At 39.9% G+C, this 16,071-nt stretch overlaps 1 long non-coding RNA gene across 6 annotated transcripts in view; it reads right to left on the bottom strand.

Moving 5' to 3' along the window:
* Positions 1 to 16,071, bottom strand: part of LOC112585609 — a 238,502-nt gene that overhangs the window by 119,437 nt on the left and 102,994 nt on the right. Inside the window, exons 4-5 of one of the 6 annotated variants that reach the window (XR_006551771.2) lie at positions 676 to 814; positions 520 to 549 (exon numbers count right to left, since the gene is read on the bottom strand). The exons of 3 other annotated variants lie outside the window; for them this stretch is intronic. This is a non-coding gene — a long non-coding RNA (uncharacterized LOC112585609). Of the gene's footprint in view, positions 1 to 519; positions 550 to 675; positions 815 to 9,950; positions 12,430 to 16,071 lie in introns of those variants that run through there. 2 more of the 6 variants (XR_006551773.2, XR_003110087.3) reach the window with 2 other exon arrangements.

Genomic DNA, 16,071 nt, shown 5'->3' with positions numbered 1-16,071 from the left:
GCCCACCAGGCTCCTCTGTGCATGGGAATTCTTCAGGCAAGAATACTGGAGTGGGTTGCCATGCCCCTGTCCAGGGGATCTTCCTCACCCAGGGACTGATGAATCAAATGCCAAGACTGCCTCTCCTTAACAACCCTTTATCTTCAGTTGAGAACTACTAGCCACTCCAGTACTCTTGCCTGAAAAATCCCATGGACAGAGGAGCCTGGTAGCCTGCAGTCCATGAGGTCACTAAGAGTTGGACGTGACTGAGTGACTTCACTTTCACTTTTCACTTCCATGCATTGGAGAAGGAAATGGCAACCCACTCCAGTGTTCTTGCCTGGAGAATCCCAGGGACGGGGGATCCTGGTGGGAGGCCGTCTATGGGGTCGCAGAGTCGGACATGACTGAAGCGACTTAGCAGCAGCAGCAGCAGCAGCAGCAGCAGCCTATACATAAATTGTTTGAAGGAAAACAATTCTATTCCCTTCCAAGCTTCCAGAGCAGAGACAAGTGCCTGGAAGGGAGTCTTGGTGAATGGGCTGGTGCTGGAGGTGTAGTCTGCAGCTGCAAGAAAAAGAGCAGAAAGGAGAGCTGTTTACCCAGATGAGAAAATTATCTGCCTGAACAAACTGGTCTTTGAAATTTCCTGAAATATGAACAATGAGGTTATGTACTGGCTTACAGTCTTACCTTCCTGAAGAAGAACTTCCTGCCACAGTTAAGTCTTCCTGACACAGGTGGCCTTGGTTCTTAGTCCTGAGAGTTCAGTTATGTAGATACAGGTGGTTTTCCCACTGAAAAGGCCAGCAGGTGATTAGAAGTTTAATTCCTAATAAATAAGAGGGGCAAATGTTCAGTAGAGCTAAAAGCAAACAAAAATTTATTTGGAGCTGTCAGCCAAGAAAAATGAGTCTCAAGATGAGAACTTGGGAAGACAGAGACTAGGTGGGGATTTTGAGGTGCCTGTCTGAGTCAGGATCAGATGGGAAAGTAGATCAGTGTTTAACACAGAAGCCCTAGGGACTAAAGAGCTAACGTTTGATGCACTTTGGAAATAAGGCCACAGGCATGGAATATTTTCAAATACACTTTTTCTATGTTAATAAAAATTTGTACCCAGGGAAAAATGAGGGCAGCAACTACCAGATTCTGCCAAATGTCTCACCCTAACCTTAATACATCATTGTTTGTGCCATATTTTATGCCTAAGCACATTCCACGATTCTCTCCATTCCAGTTTTCTGGGAATTATTTGGATCCACAGAGGAAGGAACCTCAAGAGTAAATACATTTCAAAAAGCTAAAATATTTATTTGCAAAGTTATCTGAGTTCCTAAGTACTGGAAAACTGGAAAGGTAAGACTTAAGAGGTCAAATCTATTTTTGACAAGAGATTCAAATATGTACATTGAAAACAAGGGCAATACTGCAAACAAGATATATTATACATCTGAAAAGATTTAGATAAACATTTAGAAGTATCTAAGATCATGGCATCTGGTCCCATCACTTCATGGCAGATAGATGGGGAAACAATGGAAACAGTAACAGACTATATTTTGGGGGGCTCCAAAATCACTGCAGATGATGACTATAGCTATGAAATTAAAAGACGCTTGATCCTTGGAAGAAAAGTTGTGACCAACCTAGACAGCATATTAAAAGCAGAGACATTGCTTTGCCAACAAAGGTCCATCTAGTCAAAGCTATGGTTTTTCCAGTAGTCATGTATAGATGTGAGAGTTGGACTATAAAGAAAGATGAGCACTGAAGAATTGATGCTTTTGAACTGTTGTGTTGGAGAGGACTCTTGAGAGTCACTTGGACTACAAAGATATCCAACCAGTCCATCCTAAAGGATATCAGTCCTGAATATTCATTGGAAGGACTGATACTGAAGCTGAAACTCTAATACTTTGGCCACCTGATGTGCAGAAATGATTCACTAGAAAAGACCCTGATGTTGGGAAAGACTGAAGACAGGAGGAGAAGGGTATGACAGAGAATGAGATGGTTGGATGGCATCACCAACTCAATAGACATGAGTTTGAGTAAGCTCCTGGAGTTGGTGATAGTCAGGGAGGCCTGGCGTGCTGCAGTTCATGGGGTCACAGAGAGTCAAACACAACTGAGAGACTGAACTGAAATGAACTGATCTACCAAAGATTTCAGGTTTGTTCCACAGAATAAAGCATTAAAGACTTCTTTGGTGGTGGGGGGGGGGGGGGGGGGGGGGGGCGGGGCGGGGAGGAGAATTTAAGCAAATGCGTGGTTTGAGAGTCCCTTTCTCTTCAGTCAGTCTCTGTAATCTCTCTCTCAGGAATCTGACTCCTGTAGTAATAGCCATGAGGGGAAGCCCCAAACACTCATAATTTTTCATAATAAAAGTATTTTGCAAAGAAAAACAAAATTATTCTTTTATATTAAAATACCACAAAAGGTTTCATAAACTCAAATACCAAAGGGTATAAGAGCTTAGAAATTGAGCCATTATATTAACATGATTTTAGCAGTTTATTTCAATTGTTCAAGTCTAACAACATTCCCCCCCAAAAAAACAAGGTAAAAAAGCATGTTTCTAAATAATGTAAATTCGTTGAAAATAATGATACTTTCTGTTGCAAAGGTCCTCCATTCTCTCCTATTCATAAGGATGTATATATTATACTTTCATGATTTCTAAAGAAAGATAATGAAAACGAGAGTCGTATCTGTGAAAAACCATTTCCTGACCACCTTATCCCACTCTTACTTATCTTTGTTTGCTGCCTGTGAAATACCATTTGAACAAAATTAAACATCTCCACAGAGGAAAAAGTCAGGCTGCACCCGCTTATTGTAAGGGATGCTTGTGTGTTGTTACTAGAACTGGGATAATGACATTCTGCTTCATAATGACTATTCCCAGGTACAGAAATAACAGGCATCTTTTAAAGCCAGGCAGATTTCTGACCATCTTGGTTGCCTCTATTTTCCATCTTTCAAGCTTGCTAGTTATTCCTTTCATAACGATAATGAGTGTCACGCTGGATTATACAACCCAGCTACATCTGTTCCTCCTTGTTTTCTAGATATTACATTCATTGTATTTCACAGCATGAGCCTCCAATCAAGATCCTGAATATTGCTTCGTGATAAATGTCACAGATTTAAAAAAATGGTGCAGTGCCAAAGTCATTATCACAGCTCTACCCATCTCCTTGAACAATTCTCATTGCTTACATTTTTTTCCTTGGACAAAGGTACCACAGAACCTGCTTTTTCAAACTTAGAAACTTTCTGTTCAATATTTATGTAAATATGTCAGTTGTAAGTTGACTGATAGGGCTTTCCTGTGCACTTCACTGTTTGGACTCATTCTGCTGTTCTATTTAGCCCTCATATGCTCACATCCATAGCACGTCACCCTTTAGAATAAGAACACATGTGACAAAGGGCGCGCATCATGGGACTGGTCACACTGACACAGCGGGGTCTAGGAGACTCACAACGCAAGCCAGAAAAGAGATTTCTGAAAGAGCCTGAAATCTTGATTAACCAGAATGCCCAGGATACGGTGTATGCCAGAATCAGACCTTTCAAAAAGCATCAGGGACCTTAGAGGTCACCTAATTGAACCCCTATATTATGCATAAGAATGCTGAAGCTCAGACAGGTTAAATGAGTGATATGTAACCATGCAGCTGCTTGGGCACAGAGACTTGAAAGCAGAGCTCAACTCTTTGGCATGCTCTCCAGGATGCCACATATTCACAGTAAATAAAACTTTCTATTAAATCTAATAATCAGAATTTTTCCTGTTATGTTAGACTTTTTAAAATCCTATTTCTGAAAACTTTTCTCAAAATATGAACTCAATTTCTATCCTTGTACATTAAATAGATTAGCAGTGACTGAACTTTGCTTTGATGGTTGATCTGCCTAAAAGCTGGCATTTTGCAGTTGAGTGATCATAGAAGAGTGAAGCAGAGATGAAAACATAAAAGTTGTAGGTGACTAGAGGAAACTATGCTGAATTGAATCAGACCACTTTAAATACATAGTGATTATTTGCTTATAGTTTTCTTCTTCTCCCTAAGGTTAAAGGAAAAAATATTTGGGTGAGTTAATGGTTTCACACAATCAAGGCTTTTCTACATTTTATCTTGGGATTTAAATAACAAGACAGTCCCTACTGTAAAAGTTAGCCCCATTTTCCAACTCCAAACAATTCTGTCCCTTTATCTCAACAGAATTCATATCCAGTTTAAATTTTTCACTTCTTGTGGTATGATTTGGGATAAGGGAAAGAGAGAAGTCAAAATAATACAAGGTATGTAGTTCTTCCTTTGTTTTCTTTTCCCTCTACTGATATAGAAGCTGCTGCTGCTGCTGCTGCTAAGTCGCTTCAGTCGTGTCCGACTCTGTGCTACCCCATAGACGGCAGCCCACCAGGCTCCGCCGTCCATGGGATTCTCCAGGCAAGAACACTGGAGTGGGTTGCCATTTCCTTCTCCAATGCATGAAAGGGAAAAGTGAAAGTGAAGTTGCTCAGTCGTGTCTGACTCTGAGCGACCCCATGGACCGCAGCCTACCAGGCTCTTCCATCCATGGGATTTTTCCAGGCAAGAGTACTGGAGTGGGGTGCCATTGCCTTCTCCGGATATAGAAGCTACAAGTTGTATTTCTAGTTTTTTTAGGTAAAACCCTTAAATTTTAAAACAGTGTCACCTTCCTGACCAAGACCTTACCATGCTTCTGGATTCTGACCCATTTTAACATCAACTTTTTTCCTTTTAAGTCAATTTCTTCTTATGTGGTTCTTTCAGAAATGGCCCCTGGTACCAAATGCACTTCTTTGTCTTTATAGGTCTGCAGTATCTTTATTTCTCTCTCTCAAATGATAGGCTAGCTAGGTATTCAGAAAAGGCAATGGCACCCCACTCCAGTACTCGTGCCTGGAAAATCCCATGGATGGAGGAGGTAGGCTGCAGTCCATGGGGTCGCTAAGAGTCAGACACGACTGAACAACTTCACTTTCACTTTTCACTTTCATGCATTGGAGAAGGAAATGGCAACCCACGAAAAGTATTCTTACCTGGAGAATCCCAGGGACAGGGGAGCCTGGTGGGTTGCCATCTATGGGGTCGCACAGAGTCAGACAAGACTGAAGCGACTTAGCAGCAGCAGCTAGGTATTGAGTCCAGAATAATACTTTCTTTCTCTCAGATATATAACATTTTGTTTCTCCTAGATATGGCTTGAGTTTTGCTTATTCTGCTTAGTTCTTGAGATGAACTTTTACCTGAGGATGTAGCCTTTTTAATAACCCTTGCAAATTCTCAATCCATTTCTTTTTATATTTTCTTCTGCCATTCCTTTTAGTCTCCTTCTATAAAGCCTATTAAACATGTACTGCAGACTCTCAATCAATCATGTTTCCATGTCCCTTAACTGCTCTTTCATATGCTTATAAATCTTTCTATATCATTATGCTGTGTTCTGGGAGCATTCATCAATACAAACATCTAACTAGCTGATTATCTTTTCAACTGTAACAAATCTTGAATTTACAGTAAATGCTGATTTCTTGTTTCAATATTTTTTTTTCACTTCCAAAATTTCAAAGTGATCTTTTTCTACATCTACAGAGTCTTCTTTCATTTATGCCCAAATATGTTCAATTATTTCTCTGTTATTTTTTTCTTTTATCTTTTTGGAGCTCCTAAATAAACTTAAAAATATTTACAACAATTTCATTCTTTTAGCTAGAGTTAATTCATCTTTCAATTGTTGATTTTCTTGGATATCTTGGCATTAGTTTTCTTTGAGTGATTTAAACTTTTGGGTTTGGAGACATCTTGAATACAGGTTATTTTTCCTCAGTCTCTGTAGGCTCACATACTTCTAACTAAATGTTTTGCTACTCCATCTACCAATTCTTCAAGGGACCCTTAAATAGATCTAATAGGATCCTTTACCTATGAAGATGAGATACCACTGATAGGGTCACCATGCTGTGTGTGTGTGTGTGCTAAGTCGCTGCAGTCTTGTCCAACTGTCTGTGACCTGATGGACCGTAGCCCTCCAGGCTCCTCTGCCCATGGGATTCTCCAGGCAAGAACACTGGAGTGGGCTACCATGCCCTCCTCACCATGCTGTAGTAGGTGGCTTATTTCAAACACTGGTTACTAAGCTGTTTGGGACATAGTTTTCTTCCCTGAGCACACAAATATATAGCCTTTTATGGATGTTTTTACCCTAGTTGAACTGAACACCTAATTCTTCCTGGCCCGGAGTCTGAAACTATTCTCTGCGTGCCATGCTGTACTTAGTTGCTTAGTCATGTCTGACTCTTTGCGACCCCGTGGACTGTAGCCCACTAGGTTCCTCTGTCCATGACCACTCCTCATTTCTGTTCTATCTTGGTCTCCAGAGGGTATTGATTTAAATATGGCTATTATAATAGCAATTAATTATACTTAGTACACACACACGCACAGCATGGTGACCCTATCAGTGGTATCTCATCTTCATAGGTAAAGGATCCTATTAGATCTATTTAAGGGTCCCTTGAAGAACTGGTAGATGGGGTAGCAAAACATTTAGTCAGAAGTATGTAAGCCTACAGAGAGTGAGGAAAAATAACCTGTATTCAAGATGTCTCCAAACCCAAAAGTTTAAATCACTCAAAGAAAGTATATCAAATACTTCTACTTTTTCTTCCAGGAACTCTAGGAACTTAATAGGTTTTTATTTCTTTACTGTGGACCTTGTGATTTGCTTTGATGAATGAAGAAGAGTGGGTGTGGCACATGTCTCTTCTAGATAGACAGTACAAGGAGCTAGTATAACTCATCATTCTCTCTTTTACTGGCAAAGCACCTAGAAATGGCCCAAGTGGTCCTACCATCCACCTGCAAGTCAAGGTGAGGATATCATGAGCAAAACCCCACATCAGCTCAAAATGGACATGTAGCACAAGCAAGAAATAAACCTTTATCTGTCTTAAGCCACTAAGATTCTGGTGGTGTTTTCTTCTGCAGCCTAACCTGAATCATCATGACAAATGTAATTCTGTCTTTTAAATTTTTTTATTGTAAAATTTTTGCATATTACAGATATGTATTTGGAGCAAAGAGAAGTAACAAAGCATGAATTTACAGTACAATCTTGCTGCAAGTCCAGCCTCCAAGGAATTTTAAATATTGTGATGAACAAAACAGCATGCATAAAACACTAAGCTAATAATAATTGTATTCATGCAGTATACAAGTATGTATATATGTGTCAAAGCATGTGGCTTCACTAGTAAGTGCTATAAATTGCGAAATTGAACATACTCAAATTCTTCCTCAATTGTTTCAATTATGAATGCATTTTTTAATATATGGGAAAAGTCTTTCAATCCCTTTTCTTTTCTGTTAAATACAGCTCCAGTACATTTAGCTCTGTTATTACTCAGTAAATTACACTGTATGTTTTCAAAAAGTCTCTGGCCTGGATCTTCAGTAGAGAAAGCTGTGAACAGGTAAATTTTCCTCTTCCCTTTGTTTCTTTTTTGCTTTTTATGTGTAACACACCTTTTCTCCTCTTTTCAGAATCTCTGCCTATGGTTCTCTGTCTACCAGTTACCACTCAAAAAGCTCTTTCCTTAGAATCTGATATCAATAATGTGTAATAATTTGAGGAAGTATAAGTCAATTGTCCTATCTATAGGGGTTAATTGCATTTTAATCATTTATTCATTCTTTCAACAGATGGAACTTCCCTGGTAGCTCAGGTGGTAAGGAATCCACTTGCAATGCAAGAGACCCTGGTTCGATTCAAGCATCTGCTAAAATAAGCATTATTAGAAATGAAAGATGAAAACAAATATGGTTTTCTGACCTTGAAGAGTTAAAAATCTAGAAAGGGTAAGGATAAGTAATGACACAAATGATGGTACAAATAGTAAATAGCTATTTACTATAGTAAAATGTAACAGTCCCTGGAAGCCTGCAAGTACAGGGAAGATGAAGTTATTCATTTAACTGTAGAACGATAGGCTTTGTCCCCTGTTTGAGGACTACTATACTCCAGGAGCAAAGAAGAGATATTTTTGAACCAGACAACCTTCCTGCTGCTGCTGCTAAGTCACTTCAGTCGTGTCTGACTCTGTGTGACCCCATAGACCGCAGCCCACCAGGCTCCCCCATCCCTGGGATTCTCCAGGAAAGAACACCGGAGTGGGTTGCCATTGCCTTCTCCAATGAGTGAAAGTGAAGTTGCTCAGTTGTGTCTGACCCTCAGCAACCCCATGGACTGCAGCCTTCGGGCTCCTCCGTCCATGGGATTTTCCAGGCAGGAGTACTAGAGTGGGGTGCCATTGCCTTCTCCAGACAACCTTCCTAGTTACACAGAAATCATGGTGAATGGGAAATCAGATTTTTATTTCTTTGTAACATCAGTTTGCCTATGATTTTTCAACCCAAATTTACAGCTGGACAAAACTGTTCCTCCACACTTGACATCGAAAACTGGGTTGAATTTCTCAGTATTTAACTTTCTGCTGTTAGTAGAGACATTACTTTGCCAACAAAGGTCCATATAGTCAAAGCTATGGTTTTTCCAGTAGTCATGGATGGATGTGGAGCTGGACCATAAAGAAGGCTGTGAGCCGAAGAATTGATGCTTTTGAACTGTGGTGTTGGAGAAGACTCTTGAGAGTCCCTTGGACAGCAAGGAGATCCAACCAGTCCATCCTAAAGGAAATCAGTCCTGAATATTCACTGGATGGACGGATGCTAAAGCTAAAGCTCCAATACTTGGGTCATCTGATGCAAAGAACTGACTCATTAGAAGAGACCCTGATTCTGGGAAAGACTGAAGGCAAGAGAAGGGGATGAAGAAGGATGAGATGGTTGGATAGCATCACCAACTCGATGGACATGAGTTTGAGCAAGCTCTGTGAGTTGGTGACGGACAGGGAAGCCTAGCGTGCTGCAGTCCATGGGGTTGCAAAGAGTCAGACACAACTAAGTGACTGAACTGAACTGACTGAAGTGTTTTTATATCAATTATTCTGGAAGGTAGTATCCTTTCCAAAACAGCAGACCAAGTGCTCCTTAATCTGATTGTTGATCACTCAAGAGAAAGTTTTCTAAAAAGTATAAAATCATGCCAAGTGATAGTAATGTAGATCTAGAAACCTCTTTCTTTCTACCTTGACTCTGGATTTATGAAACTATGTAACATTTATGTAGTGCCTTATAGTTTCCAGAGTCCTACACAGTCTATGTAATTCTCTCCTCGGAGCAACCTTGTGAGGGATTCAGATACCATCTGAACTGAAGGCCTGTGATAGTTCATCTACTCTGTAATATGCCAAAGAGGTCCATTCTATTTTAAGTCTTGATGCAGCAAATTCCTACCAGAATTCCTTTCACTTTTATTGTTTTGATCTTCAAGAACTTTATAAGGCCTAAAGGCATGTATCATCAAGATATTATTTGAAAATCAACTGACTACACTACAGCAAGGGAAAAAATATGTTTTTTTTATGTGCATGTATTAAATAATTTCTATATTCAAAGGGTTGGACTAGGAAGGGGTCATGAGTTGCAGTTGAAGGCAGAGTAGAAAGAAAGGGAAAATTTCTCATTTGGCCCTGAAGACAATCTTTCTGTTCTTTTCTTCAACACAAGCTTCTTTATTTCTAGTAGTGGAGATCAATAGATTTTACAGCTTTTTTTCCCTCTCTTTCTGCATTTAATAAACAATATAGCCAGAAGCTAGGGACCTAATCAAAGCACTTGCTGTACTGTAATTCCACTTACAATTAAATTGACAAGGCAGAGAAATGATAAAGAAATTATACCAAAGTCACTCAGCAATTTTGAAATAAGAGGCCCTACTTTCTCATCTCCAGGGAGAAACCTGGTTTTTCCTTTCTCTATCAACTCTACCTCTTCTTCTAATGCAATATCCATCTAAATATTTTTTTAGATTAGTCTTGTTTTTTTAAAAAAGCTAGTATGGTCAATAGCATGGACTTTCAGGAGAACTTGCTATGTTTGGAGAATAACCAGCATTTCAACGCAGCTGAAGAACCATGTGCCACATGAGGTGTCTTCTCGCCTATGACAAGAAAGTTAGGCAGAGACTAGAGCTTGAGTCAATTTGTAGGCCGTACTAAGATGTTTGGATAATTCTGATCACAGGATTTTACCCAATATTACAGCATATCGTATGCCTATCCCTACTTTATTAACATCTTCATAAATGCTATTTTAATGATCATATATTCCACCAAATTGATATATTACAATTTGTTTAAATATAACCTGCATGCTTGGTATTTAAGTGTTTTTTTCACACTATTACAAACATCATAACAGTAAACATCTTTATAAATCTTTGTTTATTATACTTTATCTCTGATTATTTCCTAGAAGAGGCTCTTCTGAGGTAAGACAACCCTATTTGGCTCAGAGAAGCCAGACATAATCACAGCCCTTTTCCACATTCTCATCTTTTCTCAGATTAGAGAAATGTTGGCATCTTTTTAGACCATGTGCAAACTGTGTTCTGTATACAGGCATAGCTACATGACCTGGTGCATAGTAGTGAGATGGATAAAGGCAGTGCCAGTTTTAAAAGCATATCATAAATAGTACTTCACATCTTTATCTTAATTTGAGGGAGGAAATAGGATTTTTCTGTTCCATCTCTCACTCTGACATTCCCATGAGTCTCCATGTTTTCATTGGTTCCTCTGGAGAACAAGATAGTCTGTCACATCACATCTTTTGACTAGGAATACTCCCTTTCTTTGGAAATTATTTAGAAAGATTTCTGAGGCAGGGTGGCTCTTCTGAAATGTACATCAGAAACATATTGTCTTAAATAATTTAATCATGGACTTTCTGAAGCAGGAAAAGACCCCCTAAATCAGCTAGGGCAATGTTTCCCAAATTATAATATGCATTATTCTATTAGTGGTACATATTACAAACTGCCTAAATTGTGTAAACTGCATAATAATGGAAATATTGCTCCTGGCATAATTTTTCCCTGGTGGTCCACAAGCATACTTCCTTTAAATTGGTATTTATTTATTTATTTTTAGGGTTCCATTTATTGCTAGTGGTAGTTATGTGTTTATTACTTATTTTGGATTTATTTTTCAAATACATGTATATATATGTCCATAGGTAGTTGGGTGTTTTGCTTGCTTGTTTTTTGTTTGATTCGTTTGTTGTTTTACTGTTTGACACAATGAAACACAGTATGTACAAAAGTAGACGGCCAATACATAAATGTGTAAAAGGCCCTGAAGAAGAGATACATAAATGACCAAAGTCTATGAAACAATATCCTAGCTGAACTTCTCATTTGATATTTAAGAACCAGGGAGATGGGGTGATTTGCCCCAAAATCATCTAATCTAAAAGCAGCATCCCGAGCTCACACTCCTAATCCTGTTCTTTGTTTTTAATCTTTCCTCCTGTCTCTGAAATGCTGTCTTCCAACAAGAATATTCACTCACATATTTAGAGCAAAATGAAGTCAGATTTGTGAATGACAAATGTGGCAAGATCAAGTGGATGTATTAAAAGTTTCTCCTTTTGAAGGAGCTGTCATTCTCATCAGAGGCAGGGAAATTAAGTTGCTGTCCTTCACTCTCCCAAAGATGATTATTATGCCATTTCTTGTGGGTGCACTGAGCCAGAACTGCAGAGATAATAGGTTATTATAGGAAAATCTGGCTTTGACATTTGTATGATAAGTTTCCAGTCAATTAGATGAAAAATACTCCATTAGATAAAGTGAGTGTACCAATTATTGTGAAGATGGCCTACTGCTAATAATATAATTGAAATTTAGAGAGAAGAGGCCTTAGCTCTCCAGAAACTGACAGCATTGGGGACAGTAATACAATCTTACAAACGTGCGCTCAGTCATTTTCAGTTCCCAAAACTTTCAAATTTTCAAATCGAATGTCATTTCACATGTACATGAAAATCCTGCTCTGTAAGGAACTCCAAGATGTTTCAACTTTTTGCCATAAAATGTTTTTAAAAAAATAACAAAACAGCTTCACATGGTTCTATTAAAATGCGAGACACGGAGACACATAGCACTGGTAACTCAAAGATGATATTTTTGAGATTAAAAAGCCAAGCCTATAGCAGAATCCCAGGGACGGCGGAGCCTGGTGGGCTGCCGTCCATGCGGTCGCACAGAGTCGGACACGACTGAAGCGACTTAGCAGTAGCAGCATAGCTAGGTAAGCAATGATTGCTTTATAGTTCATCTTGGACAAGGAGAGGAGAGCCTATTTTAGATCCAGGGACCGAGGGAGAGAAGCTCGTCCACAGAGCGCGCTCCCCACAGCTGTGAAGCAGTGGTCAGTGGGCAGCTGCCAAGGTGCCTCCTTCTCAATTGAACAAAACGGGAACAAGTGTGTTCTGAGAAGCGATCCTGCAAAGGAATGGCCTAGTATTGAATTCTTTTTCATCTTCAATGATTTTGTGGCCCATATGAATTTAAAATGTAAAATGAAATATTTATCAACAATCAAAAACAGACATGTCCGACTGTGTTATCTGAATTCAATGCTTCTTTCATCTTAAAGAATAGAAGGCTGCTTCAGAGGAGCGCCAACTCTGCCTCAGAAAAACCTGCTTTCAGAGGAGACACTGAAATTTTAAGCCTATTGGTTCAAAGGAGCTTCTCCAGAGAATGTTACTCCAAATTCAAGTGAGAAGTACAAGGTGCCCACCATCTTTATTCCAGGATTTAACATTGTTTTTTTCAATAGCAAAATACAGTCACAATGGCTACCATTTTAAGCCCTACTGTGTTCTATAAAAAATAACAAATGTTTTTGCATTTTGAACTTATTTTATCTTTATAACCCTTGCAAAGTGGATGTTAATATTTACCAGTTTACAAATAAGGAAAATATGCCTCAGATATGATAAATAAACTATCAGCTACTAAGGAGTCAAACTATTTATGTTTGTTTTTCTCTTAAATACTGATGTCTTTGCTTTACTATGAGGTCCCTCCTTTGTTTGCAAAATTTGTCCTTTCCCTAATTCCCTGCCTTGGTACCTGGATAGGCCTCTCCCCATCATTCTGTATGGCAGGTAGGGTTCTATTTCCTGTCAGTCCTGCCGTCTTTTACCAGTCATAATGCTGAATTTTGAATTGTAGTATCTCAGTGCCCCTTTCTTCTATTTCTCTCCACATGCTGTCCTTTGCCATGTCTAGATTCTAATTCTTTCTGTGTGCATGCTCAATCATGTCCAGCTCTTTGAAATTCCTGGACTATAACCCACCAGGCTCCTTTTCCATGGAATTTTCCAGGCAAGAACACTGGAGTGGGTTGCCATTTCCTACTGCAGGGGATCCTCCCGACCCAGGGATGGAACCTGCATTTCCTGGGTCTTCTGCATCGGTTTGGCAAATTTTTTTACCACTGAGCCAGCTGCTGCTGCTGCTAAGTCACTTCAGTCGTTTCCGACTCTGTGTGACCCCAGAGACGGCAGCCCACCAGGCTCCCCCATCCCTGGGATTCTCCAAGCAAGAACACTGGAGTGGGTTGCCACTGCCTTCTCCAATGCATGAAAGTGAAAAGTGAAAATGAAGTCACTCAAAACCCCTAATTCTTTGTATAGTATTTTAATACTACCTGCTGCCTGGACCTCCCAGCCATGCACCAGTCATTTCTATAAGACACTCATGGATACCTGGTCCCCATATAGTTTCCAGAGATATCCTATTGATCTCACTTTTTAACACTAAGTTTGAACTTACAAACTCAGCTAATCTGGCTAGCTAAAAACCACAGCTCTCCTTAAAACCATCAAGCAGTCACTAAAGTATTCTTTGTGATTATCAGATTTGGTTGCGTTCCACCTGTCAGATTTGGTGGTGTTCCATCTCTTTCAAAAATTCCCCTAAAGTATAGAGAAAAGGGGGCACAGACACAAAAAGTACAGCAAGTTGCTGATTTCCTAGCATTCTTAGGTTGGCAGGTTCTACAAACTTTCAAATCATCATTCCCCAGTCTCTTTCAGTGAAATATTATGGGATAGAGACGGAGCATGTACTCGCACGCGTGTGTGCGTGTGCACGCACACACACACACAGAGTCTAGGCTGGGGATAGGCAGAGAACAAAAGATTCAGGCTGCTACAAATGCAGTTTTCAAATTTGTTTTCCTACTTGCAAAGGACACACACACTTGGGTCACACTAGTCATTTCTGTTAAAACAAAGAGACTTACACCTTTTATTGTTTTTGACACCTTCACTCAGTATTCCTCCAAGTATCCTACTTAAACCTCAGTGTGCTAAGTCACTTCAGTCATGTCTGATTCTTTGAGACCTCTGGACTGTAGCCTGTCAGGCACCTCTGTCCAAGGGACTCTTCAGGCAAGAAAACTGGAATGGGTTGCCATGCCCTCCTCCAGGGCATCTTCCTGATCTAGGGATAAAACCCACATCTCTTATGTTTCCTGCCTTGGCAGGCAGGTTCTTTACCACCAGTGCCACCTGGGAAGCCCTAAACTTCAGTAGGTATTGAGAAATATGCCATTTTTGCCAAAAATATATTCTCTGTTGAACATAATTTCTGGCTTAACCCTCACGATCCCATGGAAAGAGCTGTATTGTTCATCACTGTTAAGTAAGAAAACCAGAACACAGAATGTCACCATCCAAGTCCATTTCTAAAGCCCATATTCTGTTTTATCTCAGGCTCCTGGCTCCCAATCCATTTGTTTGTTTTGCAACGTTGCCCTTTGGCCCATATATTGTTTTGCCTAGATGGCGGCGAGGAGGTTTTCTTTTTTTCTTGGTCACATCATTAATGAGCTAGGATAACTTGCCTCACGTGTGCCACAGGCAATTGCCATATAGATTTTCAATTTTTCCAACGAGGTAGAGCTACATGTCTTTAAAACCCAAAGCAAATGCCACAGTGTGCACTGCCACTGGGCTTCTCTTTGTTAGCAACATAAAAAGAAGTCCATTTCCCTCTAGGAATAGCAGCCTCTTCCCTTTTTCTTTCAGCACAGCACACAGGACAGCAAAGACGCACTATTTATGGAAATCATTTATGATTGCACTTGGACCTACAGGCAGTTCTGCCCAGGCTCTGTTCACTACCTCCAGGAGTCCTGCCAGCTTGATGCCCTCACATCAGATGCATTAAGACTTCCTTTTTTATTGTCCTACTGGTATCCCATCACTATTGCTGCAATAAAGAGCTTTATTTCTGCACCAAACAATTATTTGCTGGGATATGTTGAAGTCTGAAAATTGGTTTGTACCTCAAGGAGCAGTGAGAATGCCAGAAAAGCTGCTCTCTTGCTGCTCCATTGATTCCTGGAGGTAGAAAGCAATGGAAAAGAATTAAAATGCCCTCCATCCAGACAACTGTTCAAACAAGTTTTGATTAAGCACAGAGTCTTTTTCAGAAGGGCTGCCAAAATTGTAGGCCTAGTTTTAAGTCAAAGAAGCAATCAGAAAAATCGACACTTCAGAACAAATATTCAAATATAGAGCCCTATGTTTATACCCACTATGAATTCAGAAGGAAGAAGAAAAATAAGTTCCTGACTGCTCATATTTTTGACAGTTTGCTGGATATTTCTACTTAAATAATTCATCATTCAATAAGCAATTTATTAACTGCCTTCTAATGATGCTAAAGCTGAAACTCCAGTACTTTGGCCACCTCATGCGAAGAGTTGACTCACTGGAAAAGACTCTGATGCTGGGAGGGATTGGGGGCAAGAGGAGAAGGGGACGACAGAGGATGAGATGGCTGGATGGCATCACTGACTTGATGGACGTGAGTCTGAGTGAACTCCGGGAGTTGGTGATGGACAGGGAGGCCTGGTGTGCTGTGATTCATGGGGTCGCAAAGAGTCGGACACGACTGAGCGACTGATCTTGTCTGATGGGCCATATATGCACTCTGCTTGGTACTAGGGCATTCCCATTCTGCTGAGGGAAAAAGGCAACAAATAATTCTAATATAGGTGATGAGTATTCTGGTGGAGCTTTAATTAGGACTTCACTGAATAACACAAGAGGCACATATAGCATT

This window comes from Bubalus bubalis, chromosome 1 (genome assembly GCF_019923935.1).
Source record: "Bubalus bubalis isolate 160015118507 breed Murrah chromosome 1, NDDB_SH_1, whole genome shotgun sequence".
NCBI classification, from domain to species: Eukaryota; Metazoa; Chordata; class Mammalia; order Artiodactyla; family Bovidae; genus Bubalus; species Bubalus bubalis.
Note: the sequence above shows the minus strand (reverse complement) of the source record. Positions and strands in the feature narration are given on the sequence as shown.